This window comes from Neovison vison, chromosome 3 (assembly GCF_020171115.1).
Source record: "Neovison vison isolate M4711 chromosome 3, ASM_NN_V1, whole genome shotgun sequence".
NCBI classification, from domain to species: Eukaryota; Metazoa; Chordata; class Mammalia; order Carnivora; family Mustelidae; genus Neogale; species Neogale vison.
Genome location: NC_058093.1, coordinates 221,249,692 through 221,262,194, shown reverse-complemented (window position 1 = coordinate 221,262,194; position 12,503 = coordinate 221,249,692). Strand labels below are relative to the sequence as shown.

Here is a 12,503-nt window from a genome sequence, read left to right as displayed (position 1 = left end):
CTCTCCAGAGTCTAAAAGGAGCAGTGAATCTCCATGGCATTGTCTTCTGCACAGCAGGGATGGAGGGTATCAGAATCTGGACTAACTGAGAGCAGGCTAGACTAGCATGGAATCCCAGCTCTGACTTACTCTGTGAGGCCTGGGACAAGAGGCGTGACACCTCCCTGAGCCCCAGATCCCTGACACCTGAAACAAAGAACATGCCACACAGAGCTGCCATAGACCTTAAAAATGTAAATGCATGAAAGGTTGTTGCAGACTGGGTCCCCATGATTCTGAATGCAGGGGCTTTGTTGAGGTGCAGTGTGCAGGGCCAACTCCTTGGCGGGGGTGGGGGGCAGGCAAGTGAGAAGGGTGAGGCCCAGAGAAGCTGGGGCGTGATTCAGTCTCACCAACGGCTTCTGCTGACCCCGCAGGGAGATCTGGAGCTGATGTGACTCTTCAAAGTCATCCTGCCTTGCGGCAAGGAGGCCGGACTGGTGTACCCCTCTCGTCGACCCGCCCCTGGAAGGAGGTTTGACCTTGGACAAGGCAGTTCTCTCTAGCTGAGGGCAGGTGCCGGGAGCAGAGTCTCAGCTGGGGGCTGTCAACACTCCCGGTAGCCGGGGTGATAGCAAGGCAGCACACCATAGCACCCAGCCAGGAGGCACTTGACACATCAGTTGCCTTTTCCTCTGCTCGGAGCCTGCCATGAAGCCACTGAGGGCAGGCAGCGGGGAAAGGAAGCTGGCTTCCAGGCAAGTAGGAAGCCAGGCTAGGGGAAAAGGTGTGACGGATGGCAGCAGGGCATTCTGCCGGGCCCCTGATGTTTCATGGGGCTGAGATCTTAGGTGAGCCCGTTGCACGGTGGTGATGGTGGCAGGGGTCGGGATGCTATGTCCCCTGCATTACACAGCTGGCAGCTTCAGGGTGAGCGAGGCGGGAGGCACTGGGCCCAGGATGGGGGAGAGCGGGTCACGCCATCCAAGTGGCCCCCCGCTTCCCCTGTCACCCTGTAGGGCCGTGCCTTACAGCCGGCGCTCGACCCTGGAAAAAATTGACTGCCTGTTTCTGCCTGACTGCTCGAGAGTTACAGGCTGCAGGGGAGGGAGGAGGAGGGGGGACGAGGGCGGGCGGCTGCCTCCTCATCAGGATGGATTTTTCTGCTTCTCTGCTTGTAGGAAGAGCAGGAACAGGATACGGGAGGCTGCTCAAGGAGTAATCACTGTGCCGGCGAGGGCATGTCAGGGGCCGGCTCTGTGATGGAGGTGGGAGGGAGGGAGGAGGATTTTAGGTGGAGAGGGCTCCGGGAAGGCTGAGGCCCTATGGCCTGTCAGGGAAGGTGGAACCAGGGTTCTGCTGTCTGCAAGCATGTATGTCTACCCTCCACACTTCTATCTTGCCATCTTTCTGTCCTCTCTTTCCTCCTTCTATCCTTCCTTCCTTTATTCCTCCCTCCCTTCTATCCATCCATTCACCCACCCATCTACCCACCACTCCACCTTCCTCCCTCCCCTCCTCCTGCCACTTCCCTTCCTTCCCATCCATCCATCCATCCATCCATCTGTCCACGCACACTTTAACTTAAGCCCTCCCAAACCCCATCATCTCTCCATTCTTTCCTGGCACCCATTTGCTCAGCACACATTCCTTGGGGACCTGCCATATGTTGGGCCTAGGATGGGACATGGCTGGTGACCAGGTCAGAGATTCTTCCCTAGTGGATTTCACTGCCTGATGAGGGGAAGAGATGGATCATCAAAAAGAGGCTGTCATTCTTGGTGGGTCAGAGCTCTTATTTGGGGGAACCAAGGTGTAGCGGTGATATTGAAGACACATCAGAGAGGGCTTCCTGGAGGAGGAAGGGTTTTAAGTCAGCCTCAGAAAGGGAATAAGATAAGGAAAGAATGGATGTATGGGGGGAGCATGCATGGCTTGGTGCATATTCGTGTAGCAGAGGCTGGGGTGCAGGGCTGGAAGACACAGGGCATGGGAAATGGCTTTGCTGAGACTGGAGAGATGGGTTGGGTTGGAATCACCAAAGGTATTGAAGAATTTGGGCTTTACTCTGCATCAAGTGTGGGTTGTTCTTATATAAGCAAAGGAATCCCTCCCTACATGAACTCTTTCATGGAATTTCAAGCAGCAAAAAAACATACAAGTGGCACTGATCTGGCTGAAGCAGGAGAGGCTGCAGAACATTACCTACTTGAAACTCCGCCTCTTCCCCACCATGGAGCTGCAAGAAACATCGACACAGAATCTCGGGGTTCCATGGAATACAGTTTGTAAACCACAGGAAGATTGTGGGGATTGCCCTGTGAATATTGAGGAGACCCACTTGGTACGGGTTCTACCTCTTGGGTAATTAAGACCCAAAGATTTAGGAAGACCAAAAAGGCTGATTTACTCCAAATGGGCATCAAGTCCCAGCCCATAGTGGGGAAACAATGTTTTCCAGAATGTTCTAATCCCCCAGGTTCATCCCCACCACCATTCAGCCCCTACTTTCCAGCCACATTCAACTACGTGTGGTTTCAAGAATGTGTGTGATCCAGCCAGGTTTACCCAGAGCTGCTCTCCTGCCAGCATCTTTGCCTGGCCAGCTCCCCATCTCCCCAGTCTTGTCTTGGAGGCCCCCTCCACAAGCAAGCACTCTGCCAACCATGACTATCTTTGGGGGTTGAGGGCGGACACCAGCCTGAACATAGTTGGTGCTCAGTAATGCTTGATGAATGCCCCCACCAAGAAAGTCATGAAGAACAATGTGGGCACACAAGTTCACAAATATCCATGTGAGCAAGGTCACGTGGAAGTGGTGGTGAGCATAGCAGGCATGGGGAAGAAGGGACACCATCCCAGCATACAGTAGGTACTCAGAAAGTGCCAACACGGAGCATACCATGTCCTCAAATGATGCTAGAGGTGTGACCCTCAACAGGCTTGGGGGTCTGAGCCATTAGTAAATGGTTGACGAAAACATCCCTCCAACCTCAGGGCACACTGCCACCTGGCCCATTTTTGCCTGACACCTTGAAGAGGGTGGTGGTCTCTGAACGTGTACCCCATTCCAACTGTTTACACCATTTATTCATATGGTCCAATTTGCATGTGTGCTCTAGCTCAATACTTTTATGATACAATTACTATTCAGAGATGAATTTTTTAGGAGTTTCCTTTTAATGTCTCCAGGGCCCTGTGTTCTTGAGGAATCTCCTTATGGAAGATGGCTGATTCTCTTAGAGAAGGGATTTAAAGCCCCGTGGCCCTCCTAGGCATGACTTACATGACACCTCCTCCAGGCAGCCTTCTCTGGTTTCAGTGCCTGGGGAGGAAGGTTCCCCTATGTGATGGGCAGTGATGTAGGTTGGTGGTTGTGGTCAGCATAACCAGGATTTGGATTCCCACTCCAGCACTTAGTAGCTGTGCAACATTAAGCAAGTAACTAAACTTCTCCAGGCCTCTGGACCTTCATCCTGTGAACAGGGATCAACAGTCATGTGGCTGCCTATCTTGCCTTGGAGACAGAATGAGGTCTTTCATGCTAAAGACCAGGCATAAGGTTAGCACTCAAGATATCTGCTGTGATTATTATACTACGCCAGTATGATGGAGCAGCTGGCATCCATCCACTCAGATAAATTAACCTTCTTGGCCTTTGTAATTTATTTGGTGGGAAGGGAGAGAAAGGTGCAGTGATCGCTTGCCCCCAGAGAGATTCAAAGCCCATCTCTGGGGTTTAATGACCATGAGCTTGGATACACAGTCAGATTTTCTTTTTCCTGATGGTCCCCAGTGTTGATCAGTAGGTCTGTCGCAATAGGATGGAGGAGTGGGAAGAGACAGGGAGAGAGATTACCCCTCGTAACGGTTACGGCATCTTGGATTTGGATGTACCCTCTGCAGTTTCATAGGGTTTCCTGGACCTTGGGTTGAGAGTGTCTTTTTCCCCCTTTGCAGATGTACCACTTGAGGTCCAGAGAGGGGACCCACAGCTCCTCTTAGTACGGGGAGGTCTGTGTGCCCATCTCTGCACCTGTCACTGAACACTTCTTGTTCACCTGGAGTGTGCCAGCCCAAAAGTCCCATCTTCAGGGGAGCTTTCTCTGAAGGGCACAAAGCAGAGTGGATTTCCTTTTCCAAATACTCACCAAACCACCAAACTTGTAAAGCCTTTTTCTTTTCCCCTGTGCTTTATTCTGTATCTATCTATCCGTCCTCTCCTCTCACACTTTGTCTGTCAATCTATTTACTATCTTTTAAGTTTGCTTCACATTTTATTGGAAAAAAAAAGCTGTACATTCAAAAAACAAAATGCTCAAACAGCGCTAATAACTCTCTCCCCTCCTCGTACCCTAGTGTCCTAGCTTTCCTTGAGGCATCAGTTGTCCCCGATTCCCTGTGGACCCTCCCAGAGGCCCTACTGCTAGTACAAGTACATAAAGGCTTAGCCAAGGTCCCTGCACTTTCCAGTGCACACATAACGCAGGCACTATCCATGCCTGTTTTTTTTTTGTTGTTGTTGTTTTGTTTTGTTTCTACTCAGAGGGTTGTTCTATGTCACCATACAGAGATCTGCTTCATTTAAGGGGCACATGGTATCCCATTCTATAATGAGCCAAACTGATTTAATTAATCTATTGATGGACCCTGTGGTTTTCCCCTATTCTTTGTCTATTACTACCTTTTGGATGTCTGTCTCCCTGATTTGAGTGTGCATTGTGTGAGGATAGAGGGGTCTGAGTCTGTTTTGTCTATTTTTGTATCTCAGATTATGGAGTGGGGAATGTGAGGCACAGTAGGTTCTTAATAAATAGTACTTGGATGGATGGATGGATGAATGGACAGAAGGATGGTCAATGGATGGCTGGTGGATGGATAGATGTGTGGGTGGGTGGATGGGTGGATAATTGAGTGGGTGGATGGATGGATGGATGGTAAGAAGGAAGGAAGGAAGGAGGGAAGGAAGAGCAGATGGAAGGACGTATGGGTAGAGGAGACGGAAAGATACAAGGTTACCGAAATTGCACTAGGTCTCTGCTTTTCCTACCCCTGTCCTGGGGCCTGAGAAGTCCATCCCGTTGACTGTCTCCCACTGAGAGAGAACCCAGTGGGGAGTCCCTGTGTTTAGACAGAGCCTACAGTAGAGATGAGCACATGCTGTCCTGCTCTGTGAGGCTCTGTGAGCCTGTGAGCAAATAGCAGACTCCCCACCAAAACTCTCCCTTAGACATTCACAAACAGCAGTGACTTCCCAAAGCCTGCCAGTGCTGGGTGGAGTCGTACCACGTTATGGAAACTTCTATTTCTGCTTTATAAAAACAAAGTAGGAAAGGAAAGCTGGCTCTGCCAGAGACCCATGCTGGCCCTGTGAGTCATCTTTATCCAGGCAAGATGAGGAAACTCTCCCGAGATTGGGCCTCTCACTGAGCCATGGGCCAACACAATCACGCCCCTCCCTCTAGCATCCCACTGCCCTGCGCTCAAGGAGATCACAAACTCAGATGCCCCCAGGGGCCAGGCCAGAAACAAAGAATAAAAAGCAAAATGAAAGCACTTTCTCTTCTACACCAGGAACCTGGATTTTTGTGTGAAATCTGATTTTTGGAATCTGGAGACCAATCCAGTTATTTTTTTAAATGCTATGTAGGCTATGCTAATCTGTGGGAGATCGGCTTGGGCTGGGGAAGGACTGGGTGCTCTTGTATGAGAGTTAGCAACACTCTGGGGAGGATTTGAATTCTTTCACTCCTTATGGACAGGTGTCCTCTCTGTGCAGCTCTGTAACCTCATACAGTGGGACCCTGCAGCCGTGGTGTGCCTTCTCTGCTTGTAATTGAAGCATTGGTTATACAACTATGTCTCGATCCCTCATGTCTATGCAACTCTACATGATTTCTGCACATCTCCTTCCTCTTCCTTTTGTCCAGTTGGATCCTCGTGGCCCTAGCTCAGGTTTTAGTCTCAGATTGCATGGGCTGCAATCCTGACCCTGCTACTTATGAGCTGGGTGACTGTGGACAAGTGAACAAGTGATTTTGCTTTTTTTTTTTTTTTTTTTTTTAATCCAAGCCTCAGTTTGCTCACTTGTGAAATGCAGGTCGTTGTAATCTCTCTTTCTCTCTCTCTCTCTCTGTCCATCAAAATTAAATGAGCTAATATATGGAAAGCATGTAGAACAGGGTCTGGCTCCTTGTTAAGCCCTTGAACCATGTGGTTATTAATAGTCACCTATTTGCCATAAGCTGGTTAAACACTCACTTGGTGTTAAGCTTTATGCTCAGTGCCACGGTTTCAGTTATAAGCAAAGTGGGACCCACCTGGAGGAAGCCTATCCCGTTAAATTTTCAGGGAAGCCCCATTTTCCAGACGAGGCAAGCTGGGGAGGTGAAGTAAATGCTTGAATTCCCAAAGCTGGTCAGTGGCTGATAAGGGCTTCCAATCTGGTATGTCTGTCCTTCCTTCGAGACCTGATGCTTCTCCTGGGGAGAAGGAGAGGGAAAGCCCCCCAGTAGAAGGATGGGCTGGCTTGAATCCATGATCCCAAATCCACATGCTCAGTGTACTCCTGGCCCTTGTTACTGGGCACCAGGCAGACATTTCCAGAAGCCTCTAACTTGTTTTCTCCTCTGGGCCTGGGCATTGTACATCATCTATGTGTGTCTCCATTTGCCCACTGAGGATGGCCACAGATCCATAGAGTCCACCACTGAGGGTCATGTACCTTTCATTCTGGTGAGCTGAACTTTGGCAGGTGCTGTATCGCCATTCTGCCATGAGTTTTGACCTCTGGACAACTCAGGGGACAAGCTTTAGTGAGCATCTACTATGTGCCAAACCCTGTTCTAAGAGCTTCAAATGAAAAGATTCATCCAATCTGCATAGCCATCCCAGCAAAATAGAGACAAACCATGCTTACTCCCATTTTACAGATGAGAACACCGAGCAGAAGTCACTTGCTCAAGGTCACCATGTGAGTCAGTGTTAGACATCAAAATATGAGGTCTCAGAGGCCTCAGGAGTAGACAGCGATCTTCCTGCCTCTATGCCTGGCATACAGGGGCACTAACCACCAGCTCTGTCTACTCACCCAGCCATCCACTTGTGAATGACCTTGGGTCAATCAATTCACCTCTAGAGACCCACTTCTAAAAAGGGCAGACCAACCTGCCAGCACTTACCTCTCACAGGGATGAGGTCCAGAGCACTTGACTATCCATAGATGTGCTGGACAAGCAAGTGTGTTGATAACCCTGTTTCAGGTCCCCATCAGGCTCAGCTCTAGCCTGGGTCAGCCTCAAGGTATGGCCACCCAGCCACTTATCTTTGCCAGGGGCAGAGGCTGCCGTTCCTTTAGAAGACCTGCACCATGGTCATTAATTCAGGAAAGGTAAGGACGTCTGTCTTTGCTGGTCTGCCACTGTGTGACCTGGGGCAAGTCCCTTCTCTTCTCTCTTCCTAAAAGCCTCTCCAGGGGCTTAAGCTCCATGACCTCTAGGAACCTTTCAGGTTCAAGCAGTTGATGGAAAATTGCAAAGACCCTGGAACACCTCCCACATCCTGTCCATCTTTGCTCCTCTGCCCAGAAAAGCCAGTGGCAAAAATGCCCTCTCTCCTAATTTGTATCCGTCCATCCCTGACACAAAGAAACCTCAGGACCAAGATCTGTTTCCACAATTTATGATATGATTGCTATTATTATGGCTCTTAGTATTAACTGCATTAACTGAACTCACTGAGAAGTATGGGCTGACCCCTTTATATGCACTGTCTTATTCGATCCTCGAAATGACCCCGGTACTGTGATGCCTTTCATGAACAGACCAGGAGGGGAGTGAAGCTCAGAGGGGTTGATGAAGGAGCTCAAGGTCGTTCTCAGTGCCAGGTCGAGGAGAAACCACAGACTGAACCTGGGAACTCCCAGTCTAGCTCTCGGCTGTGAGATGGCGGCAGGCCCTGCCGGTCAGAAAACAGACCTTCCTCCCCCCTGCCTGCAAACCTCCCTCACCTTGGCCACCAGGCTTGGAAATGTTCTGAATGCAGCCAGCCAAGCAAAGAGAAAGAAGAAAACGGGGAGAAAAGAGAAATGAAGAACTCTTTGTTCCTTGAACCATTCTCCATAAACACAGACTCCGCCAGGTACATGACTTCACCACAGAGGTGACCCCCCGACCCCCCTGGCGGCATCCAGCAACCCCCACCCCTGCAGGCGGGTGGTCACATGATGCCCAGACGGTCCTGGTTGCCATTCAGGCATGTCCGTGTGAAGCAGCTGCTGCCGCTCGCTCCCACAAGGGGGGCAGGCGGGAGCGGGAGTCGGCCTTGGACATGGCCCCGCAGCCCGCGTCAGAGGAGCCCTGTCAGTGCCTGATGCCCTTGCGAGGATACTGAGCACAGAGCCTGCTTCTCTGCCTCTGCCTGGGAAGCTCGGGCAGGACCAAGGAGCCACTGCAGGGTAACATAGCCACAGGGCACTTGTTTAGTGGGGCTTAGGCTGACCTACCTGCTTCATTCATTCACTCACTATTTCATCCATTCTTTCATGCACCATCCATGCATCCTTCCATCCATCCAACCATCCATCCATCCATTCATCCATCCATCCACTAGATATGCACTGAGCAAATATAATGTGTCCATGGGGCCATAGCAGTGAGCAAAATAGATGGTACTTTGTGGAACCTCTGGTCTAGCAAGGTAGATAGCCATTAAACAATTAAATACTCAATTAATTATTCAGTTGCAATTGTTCTAAGTTTCATAAAGAAGGAGTCAAGCATATGATCACATAGAAGAGGGGCCCAGGCTTATCAGAAAGCCAGTTATGAAAAAAATAGCTTATTCTCTCTCTCTCTCTCTCTTTCCTTGTTCCAAGAACTTAGAATCTTGCAGGCTTCAAGGTGTGAGGGCGTTGGAAGAAACACCAGAGATGATCCTGATCTTTGTGGCAAAGGTCAGTGGAGTTGTATGGTCAGGGGCTCAGATCTCTGAGGTGGATTTCTGGGTATCAACTATAGATCCTTGCACGAGTTCCTAGAGCAGTTTTCCTCAGAGGAATGGGGATATGCAGGGTTCTGGGGCTGGAAAGGGGGGGTGCAGATTAAATGAGATATTATATGTAAACTGCTTAGCACGTGTCTTCCCCAGAACACAATGCAAGCTGGGGCAACTTTTGCGATGGTTTATCTGTGTTGAGCACCAGAGGAGGGGAACCCCATGTCCCCAGGACCACCGCCCCAAGTCTCCCAAGCACGGATAAACCTTGGATACCCAGTGGAGGAGCTACCCTTCTCCTGACTCTACCTGCTGTTCAGCAGCCTGTCCTAAATACCCCAGAACCTGAACCCAAGATCGAGTCTGAAGACCCACATGCCCCCGTGGGTGCACAACCTTCTTCCAGGGCGCCATGGCTGCTGGGAGGGGAGAGAGAAGAAAGCATCCAACACACAGCGTCGCCATGGCAGGAGCAGTAACTTCTCCTAATTATTTCGCGGCTCCTGGATTCATTAGCGACCCTGGTATTAATTCAGATTGCTGCATTTATCCCCATCTGTCCCATATTCTTCGTCGAGACACTGATGATGCAAACGTGGTGGATTTAGCTACGAAGGATCACTGCAGAGTGAAAGTTGCTGCTCTGAAGGGGGAAGGGTCCTGGCCATTGTCAGTTTAGAACGAGAAAGGAAAGCTCCCTACCAAATCCAGACACGCCACCTCTGGAGACCCCAAGCCCCCAAACCAGGCAGCCCACGGGCCCACGGGCAGATAACCTTCCACCCTGGCCTCAGCATCAGAGAAATTCCTTTTAAATGACTCTGCAGACTTCCCCACCCACTGAGTTCCCCTCTTTGGCTAACAGATGGGCTCAGCTAACCATTCCCAGCTTTCCGATAAAGCAGTGTCAGGCAGTGAGGCCCCCTCAGAAAGGCATGCTTGGATAATAAATTCCAAGGCACCCCCCGCCATCTGCAGGCTGCCAATCACAGGGGCGCCGGGCACACCAGGGCTCCCTGCCTGCTGCTGCGAAGGAGCTGGGGTGGGACCCCACGGGTGGAAGCACAGCCCGCTCCTGCCCACTTTCGCCTGCCCCTGCTGCCCTGTCCTGCTCAGCCTGTGACCTGTCCCAGCTGAATGGGCCAGGGCCATTCCTGCCACGGCCCTCCATCTCTTCATGCAAGAACCAGCACACAGCCAGCACTGTGATTCAACGCAACAATCATGAGCCCCCAAGGCAGACAGTCAGTCTGCTGCCACGTTTTGGCTCAGCAATGTTCCATGGCATCATCTCAGGCCAGTGAGCACCCCTTAGGAACCTTGATGTCCCCGTCTAAAAATGGGAGTTAAAGACATTCTCCCTTTCATAGATTCCATGTAAGGATGTAAGCAAATACATAGCACAATGCCTGGTCTGTGGGTCTAAGTGGTGACTGCCATCAACGCCATCACTATCATTGCTTTTATTAGCATATGTCATTATTTAGAAAGCCATTTAGTCTGAAAAATGGACTTTAGGGCTCCTGCTTCATATGACTCTTGCATCAGAGATGTGATAATAGGTATGTACATGTCTTCACCTAGCACATAGGAGGCATTCAGGATACGTTAGTTATCTCTGTGAATCTCCAATTCATTCATTTATTCATTCATTCATTCATATTTATAAGGGACATTTGTTAAACACCATGGCAGCCTCCACTAGGCTTGGAGAAACAAAGAACAAGGTACACTGTTTCTATCTTCAAGTCACTCACAGTCTAGGGGGTGAATGGAGTCATCCCAGCAAAGGCACAGCATCTGAAAGTCCCAGAAGTTTGCCATCTGCTTGAGAAGAGGCTGGCTTCCCAGATGAGCCCTACTCATAACACCAGAGGCTATCCGTACCATATTGCTTGAAGTCTTTCTGATTGCTGAGATTTGCTGAGGCTATAAATCTAAAAGGTGCAGTATATGTGCTGTTATCTCCCATCTTGGGCCAGGACAGACATCACTAATCAATAGCCACTCTCTTTTGTCTTGAATCTGGGACAGGACTCAGACCCTAGAAAGAGTTCTTACCCCTGGCAGTCATAGATGGTGGATTGGAACCAGTGCCCCAATTATCCAAACATCATCCCAGACTTGGGTTAAGAATCAGCTGCGTTCAGCCATGTGGGCTACATCTGACCCTCCACTTGCTTTTGTAAATAAAGTATTATTAGAACGCAGCCAGGCTCATTCATTCACATATTACCTATGGCTGTTTTTCCCACTATAAGAGCAGAGCTGAGCATGGGGTGACAGAAATCAAATGGCCTCAAAAGTCATAGCATTTACCCGCTGGCCCTTTACAGAAAAGGTTGCTTTTACTGCAGGGGGTTAATATAAGGACACACAGAGACCTGGGAAGTGTCACTGTGACCTGAGACGATTAGCAGTTCACCATGTTCTGTCCATTCTTACACTCGGGCCTGCTTGCTGTGAATGCTTGTCACCGTCTGCTTGTGGGTGTTGTTCTGGCCTTGGGAGCCCATTCAGCTGACCAGAAGGTAGGGTGGAGGAACCAGTTCTACCCCTGGAAGCAGCTCTGAATGGAGATGGGCCTGGAGTAGGGAACTATCTCAGGGCCTTAAACCCTGAGGCTGACTGATAATGCCAAGGCGGATCACACTGTCTCCCAGCAGAGCTGAGCTCCAGTTACTTCCTATGGATCATGAAATCCATCTACCTTTCATCTCCCCACTCCCTTTTCTAGGAATCCTGGCCTCCGAGTCTGTCTCTAGGAGAACCAGACCAACACACTGTCATTTCCTTCTTGGCCCTGGATCTTCTAGAACATCCTGGATGCTTTAAGGGGAAGGAATCAGTGACTGGTCCCATGGGGATGTCACAGCAGCTCTGGCAAACACTTCTCACTGTACATCTGATACACGTATTTCCTAAGAGAGGGTGGCTCTGATCAGGCCATGTTGTCACCATCCACTGTGACAGAATTTTATGCCAAACCATCTGAGAAGGGCTTTCCTGTGGCTGTGTCGTCCCTTGCTCGGGCTTTCCAGTGGCTGTGTCTGCGCACAGTTCTGAGAGCTAAACTCTTCACCTTGTCCCCCAAAGCAGATTTCCACTCTGAAATACCTCTTTCCCTGTCCGGGGCAGACATCGTCAATCAATCTCAACTCAAGTTCCCCTTTGCATCTTTTGTAGGAAAGCACTCCCAGGCAGGCACTCCCGATGGATGGGAACTGGCACACGAGATTAAACACATTCCATGGGGAAAGCTGAGTGGAAGGAAGTACAATGGTGAGTACGGCATAAACTAGCTCTTCAAAAGAGAAACAAAGCATGCCAGGGCACATGAGAAATGTGGGAAAGTGACATCTCGTAGATGTATGTTTGTGTGTGTGTGTGTGTGTGTTGTGTGTGTATGTGGTTAGCCTTGCAATTTTCTTTTCATCTTTTGTATTGCCACTATGCTGAGTACTTTCTCATTTGACGCTTGTGTTTATTGAACACATATTATATCCCGGGCCTCTGTGAGGGGTGCATTG

At 49.9% G+C, this 12,503-nt stretch overlaps 1 long non-coding RNA gene across 1 annotated transcript; it reads left to right on the top strand.

Annotated features, from left to right (window-relative positions):
• The first annotated feature begins 433 nt into the window (after positions 1-433).
• LOC122902034 lies at positions 434-12,240 on the top strand. The gene is made up of 3 exons (XR_006383728.1): positions 434-514; positions 8,855-8,932; positions 12,160-12,240. It is a non-coding gene; the product is annotated as an uncharacterized LOC122902034 (long non-coding RNA).
• Positions 12,241-12,503: the final 263 nt, after the last annotated feature.